We start from the raw sequence: 21,218 nt of genomic DNA on the forward strand, positions 1-21,218 counted from the left end.
GTTCTAGAGACTGCCCAACAATTATGCAACGTTTCCCTAATCTTTGGTCATTTCATTTCACACCTTCTCTCTTATCTTCCAATTGCCTTCCCCACTCCTAATACTTACATATAACATCTCTCTGTTAACATCCCTACTTCATGCTTCTGTGAGAAAACAAAAGCTGTTGGATAGGGCATCTCTGCTTTCTATCTCTAAACTCACAAACTTCCCTATATCCACAGGAGGATGCACCCTCCCTAGAACCAGAGGCCAACTCCACCTCTCTATTCAAAATTTCTTCCTCATTATCTTCTCCCTTTCTACTAAAGATACTTGTCATCGACACACACTATGCTCTGATAGTCCCAATTTTTTATTTTTTTATTTTTTGAGACGGAGTCTCACTCTGTTGCCAGGCTGGAGTGCAGTGGCGTGATCTCAACTCACTGCAACCTCCACCTACCGGGTTCAAGCGATTCTCTTGCCTCAGCTTCCCAAGTAGGTGGGACTACAGGCATATGCCATCACGCCCAGCTAATTTTTGTATTTTTATTAGAGACGAGGTTTCAACATGTTGGCCAGGATGGTCTCGATCTCCTGACCTCAGGATCTGCCTGCCTTGGCCTCCCAAAGTGCTGGGATTACAGGTGTGAGCCACCGTGCCCGGCCAATATTCCTCAATTTTTAAAGAACAAAATGGTCATTCAGCTCCAGGTCCCACTATACTCCCACCTTTTCTCAGACAAACTTCTGAAAAGAACAGAAAACTTAGATAATCCCCGTTTCCTTACCTCCTACTCACTTTCCAACCCATTCCCCAGGCTCTTATCTCTACCACTGTATCAAAAGATCCTTATCAAGGTCATCAAAGCAATTCTTATTATCCTCATTTTAAAAACCAGGACACTGAGGCTCAAGAGAGATTACTAGGTTGAGATAGTAAAAACATACCTTGCCTTCAAGATATGCAAGAGCCCAGGGCTGCCCCAAAGCACTCTTTTCAGGATATTAAAGACTTCATCTTCCAGGGACCCAACCCCTCTTTCCTCCCTTATGTCAAGCCACTGCATTATGTATCAGACACACTCCTTAGAATATCTCATTGTTTTTCATTATTTTTAGTTGAGAAAAAGGACCTTGCTTTGCCTATGAATGTTTTCTGTGTTGACCACTTGGTGTAAATTATTTAATTGTTCCAACCACATGAGAATAGGTGGCTTTAGCCCCTTTGTACAAATAAGAAAGTTGTGGCTGAGAAAGAATAAAACCTTTCCCAACATCAGACAGATAATAAGCATTTCATTATTTCTTAGTTGTTTCCATTAGATGATGGCAAGATAGGGGCATCACTTTGACAGATGTGACATTGTCCCATTATGTCCATGAGGTTGGAAAACCTAGAACTGATGCAAATTTGCTATGAGGAAACACCTCAGAATCTGAATTATATATCATAATGGAACTTTATAATGAGGATTTTAATTTACCATACATCTAAATATTTATAAGTTATAAATTATGAAGACCAACAAAGCTAACCAACCAAGTCCAAAATATATCTTTCCTTGACCAATTTACCTCATATTTCCTGGAAAACCATGTTTGAATGTGGACTTCTTGGAGCCTGTACCTCTAGAACATGGCACTAGGGGGACATGATACTGAATTTTGCTGATTAGGGCATCTTCCCTCCCTAGTTCTACCATGGAAGCCAATTGGTGAGCATGAGGTGTGGAACAGGGATATGTGCTCATCCCATAACCTGTCTGGTTTTCTAGGTATTCAGACATTGCACTCGCTCAGTACTGCCCTTAACCCGGGCGAGTGGAGCTCTGCCTTAGGATCTATGCTCCATTCTGGCCTTTCTCTAGCTTCACCATTTCCTTTATTGTGAGGAGTCCAAAGGCCTAAGGGGAAGGTGCCCACCCAGGCCTACATTCCCTCTCGTAGGCTATGCTCCTGGTTCCTAGAACCATGGAATTCTTTGTTCAAAGAGCTTCAAGTCTGCTAACCAGGGACTGCACAGGTTCTTTCCTAGATTTGTGTTTTTAAGGGCAGACTGTGCCCCTGTTACATGCAGCCCCTAGACCCAGGGGGTGGCCAAGGGGTGGCTGTTTGCAGGAGATGGGGACATAGTGGGTAGAGTGATCCCAGAACATTAAGAGGAGGGAAGACAGGCCGGGGCCTAGTAGCCACTTTGCACCCCAGTGCCATGTTCTAGAGGTACAGGCTCCAAGAAGTCCACATTCAAACATGGTTTTCCAGGAAATATGAGGTAAGTTGGTCAAGGAAAGATATATTTTGGACTTGGTTGGTTAGCTTTGAACTTAGTTGGTCTGCATAATTTACAACTTATATTTAGATGTGTAGTAAAAGTGTTTCTATTTATATTCTGACTTGAACTCTACCCCCGTATAGTTAGGAGGGGCATGAGATTAGTTCTAGACTTTAATACAAAGTTGATTACTGAGGGAAAACCATTGAACATTCTCTTTCTGAACCCCAGAGGCTGAGAAAGCCAAGTGTTCCAGAAAGTGTACAATGACAAAGGTGGTACACTCACAGGCTTGAGTCTTCCTGTGTGAAGCAGAGTCTTCTGCAAATCCACAGTGGATGTTTATCGTAAGCAAAAAGTAAACTGTTTTTGAATGAAGCCACTGAGGTTTGGGGATGGCTTGTTAGCACAATATAATGTTAACCCATCCTGACTACATAGAAATTGGTACCAGAAGTAGGATGTTGTTTTAGCAAAATCCTAAAATACATGACCTTGGTTTAGTGGTCAGCAAGTCGTGAGGAAACTGATCCTAAGGGCCAGAAAGATAGTGATGTGTTTTATACAGTGGCAGCATATCTGGTAAAACATTTGCCTCTGTCAGTTCAGGAGGCAGATCTGCTGCCAAATTTACTTGTAGCTCTAGGAGAAGAGGTAAGAAAAAACAATTGAAATATGGTTGGATGAGGCGGCTCACAGCACCTTTGGAGGCCAAGGCAGGTGGATCACTTGAGGTCAGGAGTTAGAGACCAGCCTGGCAAACATGGTGAAACCTCATCACTACTAAAAATACAAAAATTAGCTGGATGTGGTGGTGTGTGCCTGTAATCCCAGCTACTCGGGAAGCTGAGGCAGAAGAATCGCTTGAACCTGGGAGGTGGAGGTTGCAGTGAGCCGAGATCTTGCCACTGCACTCCAGCCTGGGTGACAGAGTGCGTGAGACTCCGTCTCAAACAAACAAACAAACAACAACAAAAAACCAGAAAATGGCTGGGTGCGGTGGCTCACACTTGTAATCCCAGCACTTTGGGAGGCCGAGGCGGGAGGATCATGAGGTCAGGAGTTCGAGACCAGCCTGGCCATCACAGTGAAACCCCGTCTATACTAAAAATAGAAAAATTAGCTGGGTGTGGTGGCAGGCACCTGTAATCCAAGCTACTCAGGAGGCTGGGGCAGGCGAATTGCTAGGACCCAGGAGGCAGAGTTTGCAGTGAGCCAAGATCATGCCACTGCACTCCAGCCTGGGTGACAGAGCTAGATTCTGTCTCAAAAAACAAACACACACACACACACACAAACACACACACAATGGAAATGTGTATTGGTTATTATTGGCTTCATTTGACAAAGTATTTCAAGAAAGAGCTGAGCTTAGAAAAGAACTATCCGGTTTCCAGGAAGTGAAAGGGAATGAGGAGACAGCAGACATTTCAGATTTTGCAACTACAAAAACTAACTTCTTCTCCACCCCTACACTAACAGTTAACAGTAAGGCTTTGAAGATCATAAGCCCAGGAAAACTTTTTTTTTTTAAACTAATTTGTCTCAGTTCAAGGATAGATAATATATCCATTAAATCTTTTCATGTGGATAAAATGACTGAGAGAATAGATCAGATTAAAAGTAAAGCTTTCCAATAGAAGCCAGCCAGTCCCAAGATAACTTCCTTTAGGACCAGAAAGACAGCTATGGGAGTGAGAATGCAAATCAGTGTAGCAAATCTGAGAGCCAGGACTCATGCATAAGAAAATTCTAGGGCTGTGTTTACTACCACACAGAATTGATTGGAGACAAACAGATAAGAAACCTTCCAAATTTTGTAGAGCACTGTGCTGCCAAAAAGAATAAGCCTATCAGCTGAAGTGTTAAAATGATCCTTTGGTCCCCAACACTCTATATGCAGGAAGTGGATAGAAAGAGTTGCTCAGTTCCCAACTAGGGCAGATTCTCAAATGTCCACTTCATATGTGGCTAAGGAAAAAAAAAATAAATAAAATAAAAGAACTCCTTAGTGGGCAGGGCCAGTGCTTCTGAAAATGATGAACAAGGAGGGCCTAATCAGTGCCTAATCAAGAAGCATTTTACTCCCCAGGCTTCCTGGAATCTGGTGAAGGATTTCAAAATTGTTATGGACCAGGAACTCCCTAAAGTATACTGGTGAAATTTATAACTTACAATGTGGGAAAGACTAGGTTTGGATCTGTATTATTTTGATAATCTCAGAAAGGTATCAGAAAAATGAGGAATTTTCCTATATATTGTAAATTTTAAAACCTCACAGTGCATGGGATGTCCACATGTTCCACATCGTGTCCTCTGAGAATATGAACATCTTTCCCCCGCTGTTTAAAAGCAATTTTCTAGATTGCAGTTTTAAACATCTCTGAATGTGACAAGGTATTACCATTAAAGCGTATGACACTGATTTTACACTCCACAAAAGTGCAGACAGATTTAACAAGGCAGCCCTACTTCACACTAGCTCTTGAAACCTCAAGTAGGAATGAAATGAAACTAATGACATTATAACTACTACTATTATTCACAAAAAAAAAAATATGTGGAAGATGATGAGAGACAGCAGTGTGACCACTGGAGCAGCTCATATTCGGTCCCAACATTTTATTCCTGCTTGCGTTTCTGGAAAATCCACCGTTACAGATTCAAATGTGTCCTCAAAATTCAAATGTTGAAAACCCAACCCCTAATGTGACTGTATTTGGAGATAGGACCATCAGGGAGGTAATTAAGGTTAAATGATGCCTTAAGAGTGGGGCTCTAATCCAATTAAAAGTCTCATTATAAAGTCTCATTATAATACATGTCAGTTTCTGATGTGTTTGCTCATAGCAAATTTGCATTAATTTCAGATTTTCTCACCTCATGGAGGTAATTGGACTATGTCACATTTCTCAAAGTGATGCCCCTATCTTGTCATCATCTAATGGGAACAATTAAGAAACAGTAAGATAGAACCATCACAAAAGAACAGGCCTCCTGTGCTCAGAATCCAAGTGATCAGAGGTCAGATGCTTGCTGTATTACTTATTAACTGTCTGATATTGGGAAAGGCTTCATTGTTTCTCAGCCAAAATTTTCTTATTTGTACAAAGGAGATAAAACTATCTATTCTCAGGTTGTTGGAACAATTAAATAAAATGATTCACAACAAGTGGTCAACACAGAAAATACTCACAGTAAAGTAGGGTCCCTTTCAATTTATCCTTAAAGTTAATTAACAAAAAACTTCAATTTCAGTATTATACAGATATTTGTATGCATGTATCGAGCTACCTTTTCATATCATTCAATAAACAATGCATAATTTTTGGCTTTTGCTTTTTTGTTGTTACGGTTTTTGGGTTTTTTTTTTCTTTTTTGTTTTTGCTTTGCTTTGGGAAAGGGGATAAATGTTAAACTAATTTGAGGAGTAAGTTAAGCCAAGGAAACATGACTCTAAGCTACATAATTTAAACATATTTCTATACTTTGTATTTATGTGTGAACCACTTTGGTCAAAGTTTGAAATTATGTTTACTTCCTATAAATATTTGTTGAATAAATTTATGAATGTTTTCTAAGTTAAATATCTTTAAAAGCTATACTGTCATAAGATACTCATACCACTTAAAATTCAAACACTGTTATGATATATATGCTTATACAAAATGTTTCAAATCTGAAATATAAGGATTTCTTTTGCCTGAAGACTAAAGGAAGAAAGATCACCCTTTCTATAAATTTCATAATATATTTTCCAGGGATGAAAGAGAAAAGAAAATTTAACACTTGATGGGCTCAAATCTTAATTATAAAACAGAAGCTCTTGTTTCAAAGCCGAGTAATAATAAGTATTTCCATAAAATACCTACATTACTGGCTATATTAATGGTGGCCAGCCATAAAATTAAAGCAAAGAGAAGAACTGAAATCTAGACCTCTAATCTTTTTTCCAAAAATATCAAGGATAAAGGATGGTCAGGAGTTAACCAAAACCAAAAACTGTTTAACCTGGTCACCCTCCCACCATCGTTCACTCTATTTTGAGACCTGCTGAGCCACATTGTGCTTTAAATTTTCTTGATTTAGGGTCTCATTTTCTCCGAACTGCTATGATCACAATAGTGACACATAAAGAAGAAACACTGGGTGATTTGAGAGAACTTTAACAAGGTCTGGACATTTCTCTCACTAGGAAGTAGCTGACCCCATTACTACAGGGCACACTTCTTATTAGGTGGATCTGGGAGAGTCCTATCACAGAGCTGCAATGTCTGCATGCATGATTACAAGCAAAAGTTGACCAAGAAGGCTTCAATGAGAAGTAGATGAAATTGAATCAAATGAATGTTTATTAAGCACCTACAAAGTGCTCGTAAACAAAAAGTATGGCAAAGACTGCCAATTTTCTCTGATATTCATTCTTCCCTTCTTTCTTTGTAATATAATCTCTGAATTTTATATGGGCACATGACTCCCCAGAATAAAAACATTTCTCAATGTCCCTTGAAGATAAAGGTTGTCACGTTACTGACACGATATAGGCACAAATGTCATGTGCAAATTCTGGTTATTGTCCTGAAGCAGGAGCAGAGTCTTATTTATTCCATTTTTTTTTTTTTTTTTTTTTTTGCTGACTGAAATACAGACATCATAGCTAGAACTTGGCTAGCCATCTTCGATCATGAGGTAGACAAACAGAACAAGGACACAGACCTTAGAGTTCAGAAACAGACGCACATACTCAGGCATTTGATTTTCAACAAGGGTACCATGCAATTCAATGGAGGGAAAGAAAAATTCCTCAAAAGATTCCAGAGCAATTAAATTTTGATCCTGAAAAAATTAACCTTGACCCTTATCTCACATCATACAGAAATTAATTTGAGATAGATGATGGAATGGGTCACAGATATAAATGTAAAAAAAAAAAATGGATATCTTCTTGATTGAGGGATAGACAAAGATTTCTTAAATAGGACAAAAAACAAACTATTAAAAAACTGATAAACTGGATTTCATTAAAACACCACAAGACAGCATTAAAAGATAAACAGAAAAGTAATGAAATCATCAAGGAAATGCACATGAAAACCATGAGACCATGAAGCCATGAGATATCACCTCAAACCCACCAGAGGGCTTAAAGTGAAAAAGACTAACAATATCAGGTGCTGATGAAAATGCGCACTACAACTACAACTCTATTGCTAGCAAAAGTGTACACATATGCATTCAGTTTTGTAAACTGTTTGGCTCCCCTATGGCCTAACAATTCTAGTTTCAGATTTGTTCCTTGGTGAAATACTGCAAATGTCCACCAAAAGACTTGTGAATGAGTATTCACAGCAGGTCTATTTGTAAGAACCCAAACTAGAACACACCCACATAGCTATTAACAGAATGGATAAACGAATTGTGGTAATGGATTCCTACTCAGAAAAAATACAAAAAGAACCACCTATTGATAGATGCATCAGCACAGATAACTCTCAAAAATTTATGCCGAATTAAAGCCAGACACAAAAAAGTACATCTTATTTGGTTATACTTAAAATTCAATAATAGACAAAACAGGGAGGCTCAGGTGGGAGGATTGCTTGAGCCTGGGAGGTTGAGGCTGCTGTGAACTGTCATCCTGTCATCATGCAACCACACTCTAGCCTGGCTGGCAGAGTGAGATACCATCTCGGGGAAGGGGGAGGAGGGGAAGGAATAGACAAAACTAATCTACAGTGATGGACATCAGAAGAGTGTGATCCACAGGGGAGGTGTTGGCCAGGAGGTAGATGAGAGAATTTTCTCCTCGATGGATGTAATATTGTCTATCTTGGTCTTGGTTGTGATTACACAGGTGTGTGAATGTGTATGTGTGTGTGTGTATATATATATAAACTCATCAAGCTATATACTTAAGAATGGCAGAGTTCATATGTTTTTCTTCCCCAAGTATTTCATGCCTCAACAGAAGCAGAGAAAAAGTACTTTATGAAAGATAAGTAGACTCTTTTTACCTTATCCATTGCCCAGCAAAGGTTATTAGGCAAATGTAAAAATTTTCTACTTAAAATAAAACAAACACCAAGCAAAGTGTGACTAAACTTTACTTTTTTTCTTACCCCCAAATAAGCCAAAATTAGAATATTCAAACCTTATTCATTAGTATCAACAAAAACTTAGAAGGAAATTCCAAAGAAAGTAGGAGTACACCAGTTAGTCCATAGCAACTATCATGGTCACCAAAGTGAAGATTCTATAGTATAATGGCAATGAAAGCAAAGTTTTCATTGTATATGCCATTTTCAGTGTGTGTTTTACCATAAATGCTTCTGTTCTTGATTTTAATTATTTCTTTATTTTTAACACAAAGGCAGTATGGCATAGAAGAAAGAGCAAGAGCCCTGATTCAGACAAACCTGTTTTGCCACTTACTAACTATATAGTGTTAGGCAAGTTTCCTAATCTCTTTGATACTAAGTTTCTTCACAATTTAAGAGAGATAATAATACTTACTTTGCAAAATTGTAGCACAATTATAGTAGGTACTTAGTAGTGGTAGCTATTTGGCAATAGCTCTTTGTATGCAAAGTATCATGTCAGCCACTTGAACCCTATCTAAGAACCTGACCATCTGGAAATTTAGATATAAAGATTGGTGACGAAAGGTAAGAATTTAACATGGGTTACAGATTATAAATTATAGGGTTTCTATGTAGCTAGTAGGGTTGTAGAGTGAGTATTCTCTGAACAGAGCTTGAAAAAAAATGGTTGAAAATTAGTTGGGGAGAAAACATTTAAGGCAGAGGAACTGGCACAAATAAGAACACAGCTGCAAAAGCAGGAGAGTGAATCCTTTAGGGGCTGATGAGTGGTTAGGACCACTTGTATTACTGGATTAGTTCTGAGAAATCAGAGAAGAAGGCCAGCAAAGTAAGTTAGGAACAGGCAAAAAAGGACCATTGTCTTGCTAAGAAGCAAGAACCTTGCAAGTATTGGGATGCCACTAAAGGACTTTTTTCAGGGAACTGACCCCAGTGGTCATTACACATGATAGGAAGGGAAGAAGTCAATACAGGGAAAAATAGCATAGGGTGACAAGGGCCTAAACCAAGATGCTGAGGGGAGTGAAAGAAACAGGAAGGAAAGATATTAGAAAGTTCATTTTTTTTCCTGTGTTTCAGAATGCAAATGGAAGAGAAAGTTCAATTTTATTATTTTAAAAAATGATCATTGAGTTTCCCTGAATGATACAAATAGGCCTGCCTTCAACTTCAAGATTGATCCTAATTGACCCCTAAGTTCCTCAAGAGCAAAGATATGCCCCCAAGCCAACAAAACACATTGTCTGGCACAAAGAAAGTGCTCGGTACATCACTGGTGAATGAATCTTTCCAAATATTCCAAATATGGAAATCTCCATATGCAAATAATACAATGTATTAATGATGTAATGTGAAACACAGAGAAAAGCTAGAATCACTTTTCCTTTTTGTTTAGTGATGATTTTCCAAAATATATGCCAACTTCTGAATTTGGTCATGCAAGAGCTATCTCTATCTCCAGCTTATCAAAAGACTCAGATATAAATCACTCCAGAAAGTTAGGAATGTTGCCACCTCAGTTGCTAAGCTCTTGTGTAATGTTGTTCTAGGAATCCATCATTCTTTATGTCCTTTGCTATAGCAAAAGAACAGTCACTTTATGACTCATGAATATTACATCGAAAAATTAAAACAGTAAATTAAATCCAAATTATGTAAACAAATATGTGTAAGGTTACTTAAGAGTGCAAGATGATTTAGTAATTAATTTGCTTATTACAATAATTTAAATTAAAATAACCTAACACTAAGAAATGAAGAAAAAAAATGAGTACTTCCTAGGGATAAGCACAATTCTTACCCTATTTTATGTATTAACTCATTGAATCCTCTCAACAACCTTATATGGTAGACAGTTTTACCTAAATTTAAAGATGAGAAAATTGAGATACAGAGAAGTAACTGCCCAAGGTTACACTACATGGCAGCAGAGCAGCAGAAGTAGGAATTGAATGCAAGCAATCTGGCTTCACAGTCCAATAGATTCAGAAAAAAACACTTAATAAATCCAATATGATTCATGATATAAAACTCTTAGAGAACTAGAAGAAGAGAACTTTAAATATTCAGCTACAACATCACACTAAGCTTCAGTGCTACAGAAGTATTCTCATGTAAGTCAGGAACAAAATAAGAATGTTCATGATCAGTACCACTATTCTTTATTGCACTGGGGGTCCTAGCCAGTGAAAGTAGACAAAAACAAAAGAATAAGAGATATGAAGATCAGAAGGAAAAGAAAAAAATTATTTCTTGCAAATTATGTATTTATGTAAATGGAAATATAATATTATTTATGAAGTAATAACTAGCTGGTTAGAAAATAGGAAACTAAGAGAACCTATTCACAGTAGCAACAAAAATCATCAGGATTTAGAAATAAATGTAAAAAAAAATGTGCAAGTCCTTTGTTTGTATCATATCATTGAAGGACACAAAAAGGACATGACAAAGAAAAAACTGAATATTGCAAATATGCCCATTCTTCTCATATTGATCTATAAATTCAAAGCCATTTCTATAAAAATCCCAATAGGACTTTTCAAGAAACTTCATAAACAGGTACTAAAACTCATATGGAATGGGAAAGGTCCAAAATAGCCAAACAATTCAGCAGAAAAACAAAAGAAGGTTTCTCCTCTATGACATATCAAAATCATGAGAGTTATCTTAGGAAGATTTGTTCAGGCAATATGGAGAGCTAGACATTCTAAAACAAACCTTTTAATACTTGCAAAGTTCTAAGGAATACTGGAAAAACATCCTTTAAAATGTCAGATATTTGTAATTCTTCATGTCATCAAACTAAGAAAAGTCATAATCTCAATAGATGCAGAAAAAGATTTTGACAAAATTAAAAATTGAGTATACATACAAATAACTCCTAGCTCTGTCCACAGAGGGCCAAGAAACAGTAACATCTCAGTAGCAGCAAGGACACATAGCACACAGATCTTGGTTTCTAATACCATCGTCCAGTAAAAGGAATCAAGACATTTTGGAGAAATGGCTGATTCTAAGGTTGGGGAAGGGAAAATACTAAATGAGCCTGGAGCATCTCATAGTGCCAGACAGTAAGGAAATGATAAAAAAAATAAAAATTTTTAATGGCGACATTTTAAAGGACAAAAGAGCCAACCTGAAAAAATCCCAATGCCAAAGCTGGAACAATTTAAGCAATATAAAAATGATATTAGATAATAGCTCAAAGACTAAAATAAATATCCATCAATATACATGGACATAAATAACTGACTGAATAATAAATCAATGGGAGAAAAGGGACCAATCTTTCTTAGAGAAGAATTCCTATTAATAAATGTAAAAAAAAGGAAGAAAATGGAAAATCACCATTAGAATACCACAATAATAATTGTTGCAGGCAAGATCCACTGAATACTAAAATTATTGGACAAAATTTTAAAGAGAAATAGAATATTTGTACTACCTCAAAATATTTATTAATCACTGTGGTGGTTTTAACATATGTCCACAAATTATTTGATACCTTTCCTTCCCTTGACTGTCGACTTTCTCCTAACAAATAGACTACGGAAAGGGGGAAAAAGGAACATTACAATAAGAAACCTTGCCAGACACCATCTGGCCATGTGATCAAAGTTATCATCAGTCGATGTGATTATCATATGCTGCCATATGTGATACAATGAGAAGGGCACAACAGCTCTGCGATATTCTTCTCTCAAAATCCATAACCTCAGTCTAATTGTCAGAAAACATCGGATAAATCCAAATTGAGATGCATTTTACAAAACACATACCAGTACTCTTCAAAAGTGACAAGATATGAAAGACTGATAAATTGTCACAGATCGGAGTAAACGAGGGAGACATGAAAACTAAACACCATGTGGTATATGGGTTGGATCCTGAAATTTAAAAAAAGAATATTAGAGGGAAAACAGTGGTAATCTGAATAAAGTGTATAGTTTCATTAATACTATTGTGCCAATGTTAATTTCTTAACTTTGGTACTTTACAACGGTTATGTAAGATGTTCACATGAGAGGAAGTTGGTGAAGGGTATACAAAAACACTGCACTATCTCTGCAATTCTTGTAAATTTAAAATTATTTCAGAATAAAATGAATTTTAAAATTCAATACTCATTTGTGAAAGCAATTCTCAGTGAACTAGAAACAGAAGAAAATTTCCTCAATCTGGTAAAGAACATCTACCAAAAAAAAGTACAGTAAACATCACCCTTAATAGTGAAATGTAGAGGCATTCTCCCCTTAAGATGAGGAAAAAGCAAGGATATACATTGTTAATACTGCTGTTAAATATTGTTCTAGAGGTCCCAGCCAGTGCAATAAGGCAAGAAAAGGAGAAAAAGATAATAGAATTGTAAAGGCATATTTAAACCATTTTTTTTCCAGATGGCATGACAGCACATTAAAAAAAAAAAAAAAAAAAGAATCTGCATACTACCAGAACTAAAAGTGAATTTAGCAAGGGTACAAAATACAAGATCAATATATAAAAATAAATTTTGTTTCCATACACTAGGCAAGATGTTTGGAAAATAAAACTGGGGGAAAAAAAAAAACACGCCACCACCTGCAACAGCATCAAAAATCATTAAATGTCTAGAAATAAACTGAATAATGTGTAAGTCCTCTACACTGAATACACAGAACATGTTGAAAGTAACTGTAGAAGAATTTATTCAATGAAGGGAAAGACTCAATTCTGTTAAAATGTTCACTTTCCCAAAGTTGCTCTGCAGAGTCAATGCAATCCCAGTCAAAAGTCTGGTAGACCTTTTTTTTTTATTATTAATGGACATTGACAAGCACATTTGAAAATTTATATGGAAATATAAAGCACTTAAATAATCAAAACATTTGTTTAAAAGAACAAAACTGGACGGTTTACAATACCATGTCAAGACTTACCATAAATGACAGTAATTAAAAAAGTATGGTACTGATGCAAGAATGGATAATTAGTCCAAGTGGAACAGAATAGAGTCCATAAACAGACCCAAATATATGACCATTCATTTATCAACAAAGTCCCCATGCAATTCAATGGGAAAAGAAAAGTGCTGTTTTTTTCAGTAAATGTGTAGAGTAGATGAATGTCCATACAGAAAATAAATCTTGAGGCTGGGCATGGTAGCTCACTCCTGTAATCCCAGCACTTTGGGAGGCCGAGGCGGGAGGATCATGAGGTCAGGAGATTGAGACCATCCTGGCTCACACGGTGAAACCCTGTCTCTACTAAACATACAAAAAATTAGTCGGGCATGGTTAATGTGGGCGCCTGTAGTCCCAGCTACTCAGGAGGCTGAGGCAGGAGAATGGCATGAACCCGAGAGGCGGAGCTCGCAGTGAGCCGAGATCACACCACTGCACTCCAGCCTGGGTAACAGAGTGAGACTCCGTCTTAAAAAAAAAAAAAAAAAAAGAAATCTTGATCCCTACCTCACACCATACACGAAAATCAACTGGTGATAATCACAGACCCAACAGCTAAAACTGTAAAGTTTCTGGAGGAAAACAAAGGCAAATGTCTTCAAAACCTTGAGAGTGGGCAAATTTGAGGGTAGGAAGAAAATTTTACAGGTAGGATGCAAAAAAGCACTAACTTCCACTCCCTTCCCCTTTTTACCCACTCCCAAATCCTGATAAACCAAACTTCAAAGGAATAATTCTGCTCATCAAAAGGTACTATTAAGAGAATAAACAGGCAAACTTCAGGGTAGGAAATACTTGCAAACATGTACCCAACAAAGATTCCCTATCCAGATTATATTAGGAACTAAAAATCATTAATAAAAAGATAACCTATATTTTTTTTAAATGGGCAAAATATTTCAATAGGCAGGTCACAAAGGAAATCGAAATGGCTGATTAAGATATTTTAAGATGTTCAACATTATTAGTGTTTATGGAAATGCAACCAACCTACCAAAGACCATCAATTCAACTCCTTGGTATATAGCTGAGAGATGTATGTCTACCAAAGGATGTTGGAAGAACATTCTTCACAATTTAATTCTTAACGGCCCAACAAGAAAATGAATAAGTAAATTGCTTATATTATAGATCCACATAATGTAATACCATAGAAGAGGGGTCAATAATTTTTTTTCTGTAAATGGTCACTTGGTAAATAGTTTAGACTTTGTGGGCCATATGGCCTCTGTAATAACTACTCAACTCTGCCAAATGGGCATAACTATGTCCCAGTAATTTTCTTTTTTTTTTTTAAGATGGGGTCATCTTACTGTCACCCAGGCTGCAGTGCAGTGGCATGATCACAGTTCATTGTAAGCTCAAACTCTTGAGCTCAAGAGATTCTCCTGCCTCAGCCTCTTGAGTGGCTGGGATTATAGACAGGAGCCATGGAAACCAGCCCAATAAAATTTTATAAACAAAAATATGCAGTGGGTTGGAATTGGCCCACAGGCCACAGTTTGCCAACCCTTGATATAAAGCAAAAAAAAAAACAAACAAAAATACTTATACATGCAACATGGATGAATACAATGTGAACAAAAGAATAAACTCTATGACTCCATTTATATGAAGTTTTAAAAAACACTTGAAAATAATCCATGATCACAGAAATCAGGACAGTAGTTGACTGGGGGAAGCGAGTGGCTCCATTGACAGGAAGGGGCAGAAGGAATGAACATGTTTTATATGTTTATCTGGGTAGTAATCACAAAGGTATACACATATGTAAATTTCATCAAGCTACACGCTTTTTTTGTTGTACATAAATTATAGAACTAAAAAATGTACGTAGAATTCAACATGGATAAAAAATATATTAAATACATTAAATGTACCTTAAAAGATGTGGGTGACAGAGTGAGGAAGTCTAACAGAAGTCTAATCATAGCTCCTAAAGGAAAGAATAGGATAAAAACAGGTGAAAATAAAGAGATAAAAGACAAAATTTTCCTGAATTGATGAAACATAAACCTTAGAGACAGGAGATTTTATTTATATATATAAATTTATACAAATATATTTAATTTTTATATAAATTCTACAGTGAGATATACATATAATCTATATATAAAGTGCGTATGTATATACATTATGTATATACACACACCTACATACCTTGCCTCAAAAGTCTGTGACTACAAATTATTCTTGATGATACAAGGAGCAGTGAAAACCATAAAGCAATTCTCGAATTTCAAAGAATTAGTGGCCTTGACATGTATGCTGACTACAGGGCAAATTAGAAATCAGTAACAAAAGGATAACTCACAAAACCTTCCACATTGGAACTAGACTACTTTCTACAAATCTGTTAGGGGAAGAAAAAATATCACAATGAAAAAATTTTTAATTCTTAGAACTGAACAATATACTACATAGAAAACAACAGTAAATGAAAATCAGCAGTATTTTCAGATGACAAATAAACAAACCAGGATTAACAGCCTGGAAATAAGCCCAAGCATATCTGGGTACTGTATGTGACAGAAGCGGCACTGCTAATCACTGATATTGGAACAATTACCTTTTCACATGGGAATCTGAAAATGAATTAAGCTTGATTTCATAACATAAAATATATACATCTAAACATATACATGTTTCAGGTAAATTAAAGAACAAAATGTGGACAAAACATAATTGTTAGAAAAATATTCAGAATACATTTCATTAATAGTAGAGTATCTTAAGACAAAAAGCATACAGATTAATGTCTATAGTTTAATATCTCCAAGTGTATAACAAATATTTGTATCCAGAATGTTTTCCAAGAGAAATTTCTGCAATGATGGGAATATTCTGTTCTATAACATATTATAATATAAAATATATCACAAAATAAAATATAAAAGTAATATGTGGCTACTGAGCACTAAAAATGTGGCCTAAAAGAACTGAGGAACAGAAATTATTGCAGTAAATACATGTTAGCATTTTAAAACCCTGAAAGTCTGTAAAGTTCTGTGATTTTTATATACTTTTTAGTTTTCATTTTTCATAACAAAATTTGATTTTAGCTAAAATTACTACATAAAATATTCCAGTTGTGTATAAAATATGTAAATGTGACTTTTGGGAAAGCAAACACCCCAAATGATATTTTCTCCTAAATGCTTTTTGAAATATTATAAATTAAGTTATAAGAATAAAGAATAATTTAATAAATACTGATACGTCTACCATGGAATTTATGAAATAAAACATTATTGATAAGTTCCCTAGGTACTCCTCCCTGAGCAAGATTTTTTTTTTTTCTAAAAAGAAGCCAAGCAATAACAGTAACAGACGTAGAGCCCTAGACTCACGCTTCTTCAGTTTGTGACACCCATGTTTTAATATATTTGGGGAGAAATGTGACATTCAAACTTAGTGTGTATCATTTAACAAAGAGTTACAAAGCAAACACCCATGTAACCATTGCACAGGTCAGGCGATAAAGCATTTCCAGCATCTCTGAACCCCAGACCCTCTCCTCCCCACCAGGAGGTGACCATTAGCTTGACCTTTTTTCTTTACTACTTTTAATGCCTATATATGCATCCCTAAACAATAGCTTTGCTCCATCAGGTTCTGAATTTTACATAGATGATATCACACAACATTCTCTGGCAACTTTTTTTTTTTTTTTTTTTGGTTCAACACTGAAAGGCATTTGTGTTGAAACACAAAAATATTTCGTTGGCCACTGTACAGTGTGCCCTTTTTATGACTGGTGTATAATTTATCTTTCTCCTTCAGGTGGGCATAAAGGTGGCTTCCAGTTTTCTGCTATTACAGTCAACCTTCTTGTACACGTCTGCTTGTGGACATGTATTAAAATTTATCTAGGGCAGTGGCTTTCAAACTTTTTTGTCCATGACTCATACTAAGGAATGACGTTTTACATCATGACACACATTTGTGTATGTATGAAACTGAGGAGAGGAGGAAAGATTCATAAAGCGAACACCTCTATGACCTGAGAGACACTGACGTTCTATTCTCTGTGTTTTACAAATTCTGATCATCCACTTAAATGACTTTACGACCCACTAAAATGGACTTCAAATTCTGAAAAACATTGTTGTTAAGGATGAATACCCAGGCGTGCAACTGCTGGATCAGGAAACACGGACATCGGACGTCGTCAACTTTTCCAGATCCTTAACTGTTAAATGTTCTTATCTAAGCGCATATAAATTTACCACTATTTAACTTCAGATTGAAAAGCGTGAAACATCAGAGAACATTTTATCTTTTCCCTCGGTCATTAAACAGTATTAATCACTTACCATGTGCCAAGTAAGCAATCTCTGGGCCCAGCGCGACCCATGGGTTAATATGCGGAGGGGCTGCGGGGGAGCACTTAGGGGACCAGGACCTCAGTGAGGCCCCAGAAAGCACCCGGGAGGGGCCTCCGATCCTGCCTGGGAGGGAGGGGTTAGAGGAGGATTCCTGGAAGAAGGAGGACCTAGGCTGGGTGTTTCTATTTTTGATTTTTATTGGTTTCCTAAAACATGAAAGTAACACATTTGATGAGAAAAAATATTCAAAATTACAGGAGTATATTCAGTAAAAGGTAGAAATCCCCACTCCGCCCTGAAAGTTGGATGCGGAGACTAACCGAAGTTGCATTATCAGCTGTCCCGATCTAGGAAATTTTTAGGACCCCACATTTTAAAATACTTTTAAGAGTATGTCTGATACAGTCTGTAATACTAAAGCGTCAAAATAATCATATTTTCCATAAGAGACTAAAGCACAAACAGTTACTGTCTAGTTCCATTATCACTTTCAACAGACTTTTTCTTCTTTTCCTTGTTCTGTTTTTTTCCTGGCCCGTTGGCGAGGTTAGAGCGCCAGGCTGTAAGAATCTGGTCTATGGACCGCATACCAGATAGGCGCGAACGCCTCTGGCAGCGGCGTCCGGGGGGCTGGCGGCACTCGCCGTGGGGCGGCCTGGGTTGCGGGTGACGATCTGCGGGGTCCCGCACCCGGGCCCGTGGAGCCCGGACCTGCACGTAGGCAGCGCGGCAAAGGCACACCCTCCTTGCGGCCGCGAACCCAGCGCCGTCCTCGCAGCGCGGCAATGCACGGCCACAGCTGCCCCCAGCCCGCCCACCGCGGCCGCGAGTACCCAGACACCTACCCTGCGGGGCAACGACCCCCGGAGCTCAGGCGAGGCTGCTGGGGCGTGCCACCTCTGCGGCCATGACGGCGACCGGGGGAAGCACCCCGCGCGCCAAGGCCCCGCGCAGCTGGGCTGTGAGTGCTGCTGCCCCGTCCGTCCGTCCAGCACCCGCCCGGAGAGTGAGGCCAGAGCACGCCCCAGCCGTGTCTAAATCAAGGCTCGGGGCGGTACCGACGGGCTGAATGACAAATGGCAGATGCCGTGGGCTTTGCCGCCCGCGGCAGCCAAGAGGATGGCTGAGCCGAGGAGGCCGCGCGCAGGCGGGGCTCAGGAGCCGGAACGGCAAGGCTGCGAGGAGGGCGCTGGGGCCCCTGGCGGGGGCGTCACGTGGCAGGAGGAGGCCCCGCCGGGGAGCTGGGGGTCGGCGGCCGAGGCGGGGGGAGCGGAGCGGCACCCACACGACCGGCGGGCCGGGTCACTGGTGGGGGCAAAGCCAAGGTCGCCCAGGTACAGCGCTGGCGCAGGTAGACCCGAGCCGGCCCGGAGTCCGCAGTGGGGCCTGCTAGATCAAGTCACCGCCAGGATGGGCTGCCTAAGCCTGATCACACACGAGAAACGCGACAGATGCTAGGACGCTGCAATAGGCCAAACTAACTTACCTCCTGTGCCAGCAGCGCCCAAGTGCAGCTGCCCAAATGTGAGCACTGACCGTGAGCCAGGCACTGTCCTAAGTACTTTGCAGGTAAATACGTGTAATCCTCACAGCAATGTTGGCAGAAATAACCGTCTCACAGCTGAAGAAACGAAGACGCAGAAAGCGTAGACAGAAATAATTTTATAATTATGGGATCACACTATGTCTGCTTCACACAATTTCAAATTTTTCAATGTTACTGGAATTTAAGAAAAATAAACTGAAAGGAATCTCTATTGCTTTCTTCCCTAAAAGACGTGCTTTTTAAAAGGCCTATCAGCATTACGTAAAAAGATTAAGAGAGGTGTAAGGAGCTCACTACATGTTTGGGTTTAGACAGTTTCATAGCTCTGAAAGATGAAGTTAATTAGCATCATACACCTCCGCCTACCTTTACCCCCTGCCTCTCAATTTCCATTACTTCTATTACTTTCAGCTTACTAGCAATGAGAACATTTGCAATTGCTCTGCAACTTTATTTTTCCAGATGTTGTCTTAATTCTCTCTTTAAATGAATTTGATGTTCACTATAACTTATCCATCCCTGAATTTTTATTTTTATTTAGTTCTTGATGGACTGCCTTCTTTTTCAAGTCATATTCCTAAGGAGGGTTTATAGAGTGCTGCCATGGTTGAGAAAATCTGGTATTTTTCTCTATACATAAATAAAAACTGAGTTGGGTATTTTCAATTCATACCTTTCTTCAAAACCTAACAGAACAAGATGGCAATTGCTTTATTTATTTTTTTATTATACTTTTAAGTTTTGGGATACATGTACAGAACATGCAGGTTTGTTACACAGGTATACACATCCCATGGTGGTTTGCTGCACCCATCAACCCATCATCTATATTAGATATTTCTCCTAATGCTATCCCTCCCCTGCTAGCCCCCACCCCTCCCTGTGTCCATGTGTTCTCATTTTTCAACTCCCACTTATGAGTGAGAACATGCAGTGTTTAGTTTTCTGTTCCTATGTTAGTTTGCTGAGAACGATGGTTTCCAGCTTCATCTATGTCCCTACAAAGGACACGATCTCATCCATTTTTATGGCTGCATAGTATTCCATGGTGTATATGTGCCACATTTTCTTAATCCAGTCTATCACTAATGGTTTCAAGTTGGTTTCAAGTCTTTGCTATTGTGAATAGTGCTGCAATAAACATACATGTGCACGTGTCTTTAGAGTAGAATGATTTATAATTCTTTGGGTATATACCCAGTAATGGGATTGCTGGATCAAATGTTATTTCTGGTTCTAGATCCTTGAGGAATTGCCACACTGTCTTCCACAATGGTTGAACTAATTTACACTCCCACCAACAGTGTAAAAGCATTCCTATTTTTCCACATCCTCTCCAGCATCTGTTGTTTCCTGGCTTTTTAATGATTATCATTCTAACTGGCATGTTATTTGATAAGCAACTTCAGCAAAGTCTCAGGATACAAAATCAATGTGCAAAAATCACAAGCATTACTATATACCAATAATAGACAAACAGAGAGCCAACACATCAGTGAACTCTGATTCACAGTGGAGACAAAGAGAATAAAATGCCTAGGAACACAACTTACAAGGGATCTGAAGGACCTCTTCAAGGTGAACTACAAATCACTGCTCAAGGAAATTAGAGAGGACACAAACAAATGGAAAAACATTCCATGCTTATGGGTAGGAAGAATCAATATCATGAAAATGGCCATACTGTCCAAAGTAATTTATAGACTCAATGCTATCCCCATCAAGCTACCATTGACTTTCTTCACAGAATTAGAAAAAACTACTTTAAATTTCATATGGAACCAAAAAAGAGCCTGTATAGCCAAGGCAATCCTAAACAAAAAGAACAAAGCTGGAAGCATTACACTACCTGACTTCAAACTATACTACAAGGCTACAGTAACCAAAACTGCATGGTACTGGTACCAAAACAGATATATAGACCAATGGAATAGAACAGAGTCATCAGAAATAACACCACACATCTACAACCATCTGATCTTTGACAAACCTGACAAAAACAATCAATAGGTAAAAGATTCCCTGTTTAATAAATAGTGTTGG

The 21,218-nt window shown here is 38.2% G+C and overlaps 1 protein-coding gene across 37 annotated transcripts in view; it reads right to left on the reverse strand.

Annotated features, from left to right (window-relative positions):
- The window catches only part of LOC105465763 (PLAG1 like zinc finger 1), a 114,387-nt gene that overhangs the window by 47,090 nt on the left and 46,079 nt on the right, over positions 1–21,218 (reverse strand). For 23 of the 37 annotated variants that reach the window (XM_011714377.3, XM_011714374.3, XM_011714385.3 and 20 more), the window contains exon 1: positions 18,475–18,735. The exons of 3 other annotated variants lie outside the window; for them this stretch is intronic. The gene's annotated coding sequence lies outside the window, so the exon portion shown is untranslated. Of the gene's footprint in view, positions 1–15,181; positions 15,238–18,474; positions 18,742–21,218 lie in introns of those variants that run through there. 11 more of the 37 variants (XM_011714399.3, XM_011714400.3, XM_011714391.3 and 8 more) reach the window with 2 other exon arrangements.

This window comes from Macaca nemestrina, chromosome 5, assembly GCF_043159975.1.
Source record: "Macaca nemestrina isolate mMacNem1 chromosome 5, mMacNem.hap1, whole genome shotgun sequence".
Classification (NCBI taxonomy): domain Eukaryota; kingdom Metazoa; phylum Chordata; class Mammalia; order Primates; family Cercopithecidae; genus Macaca; species Macaca nemestrina.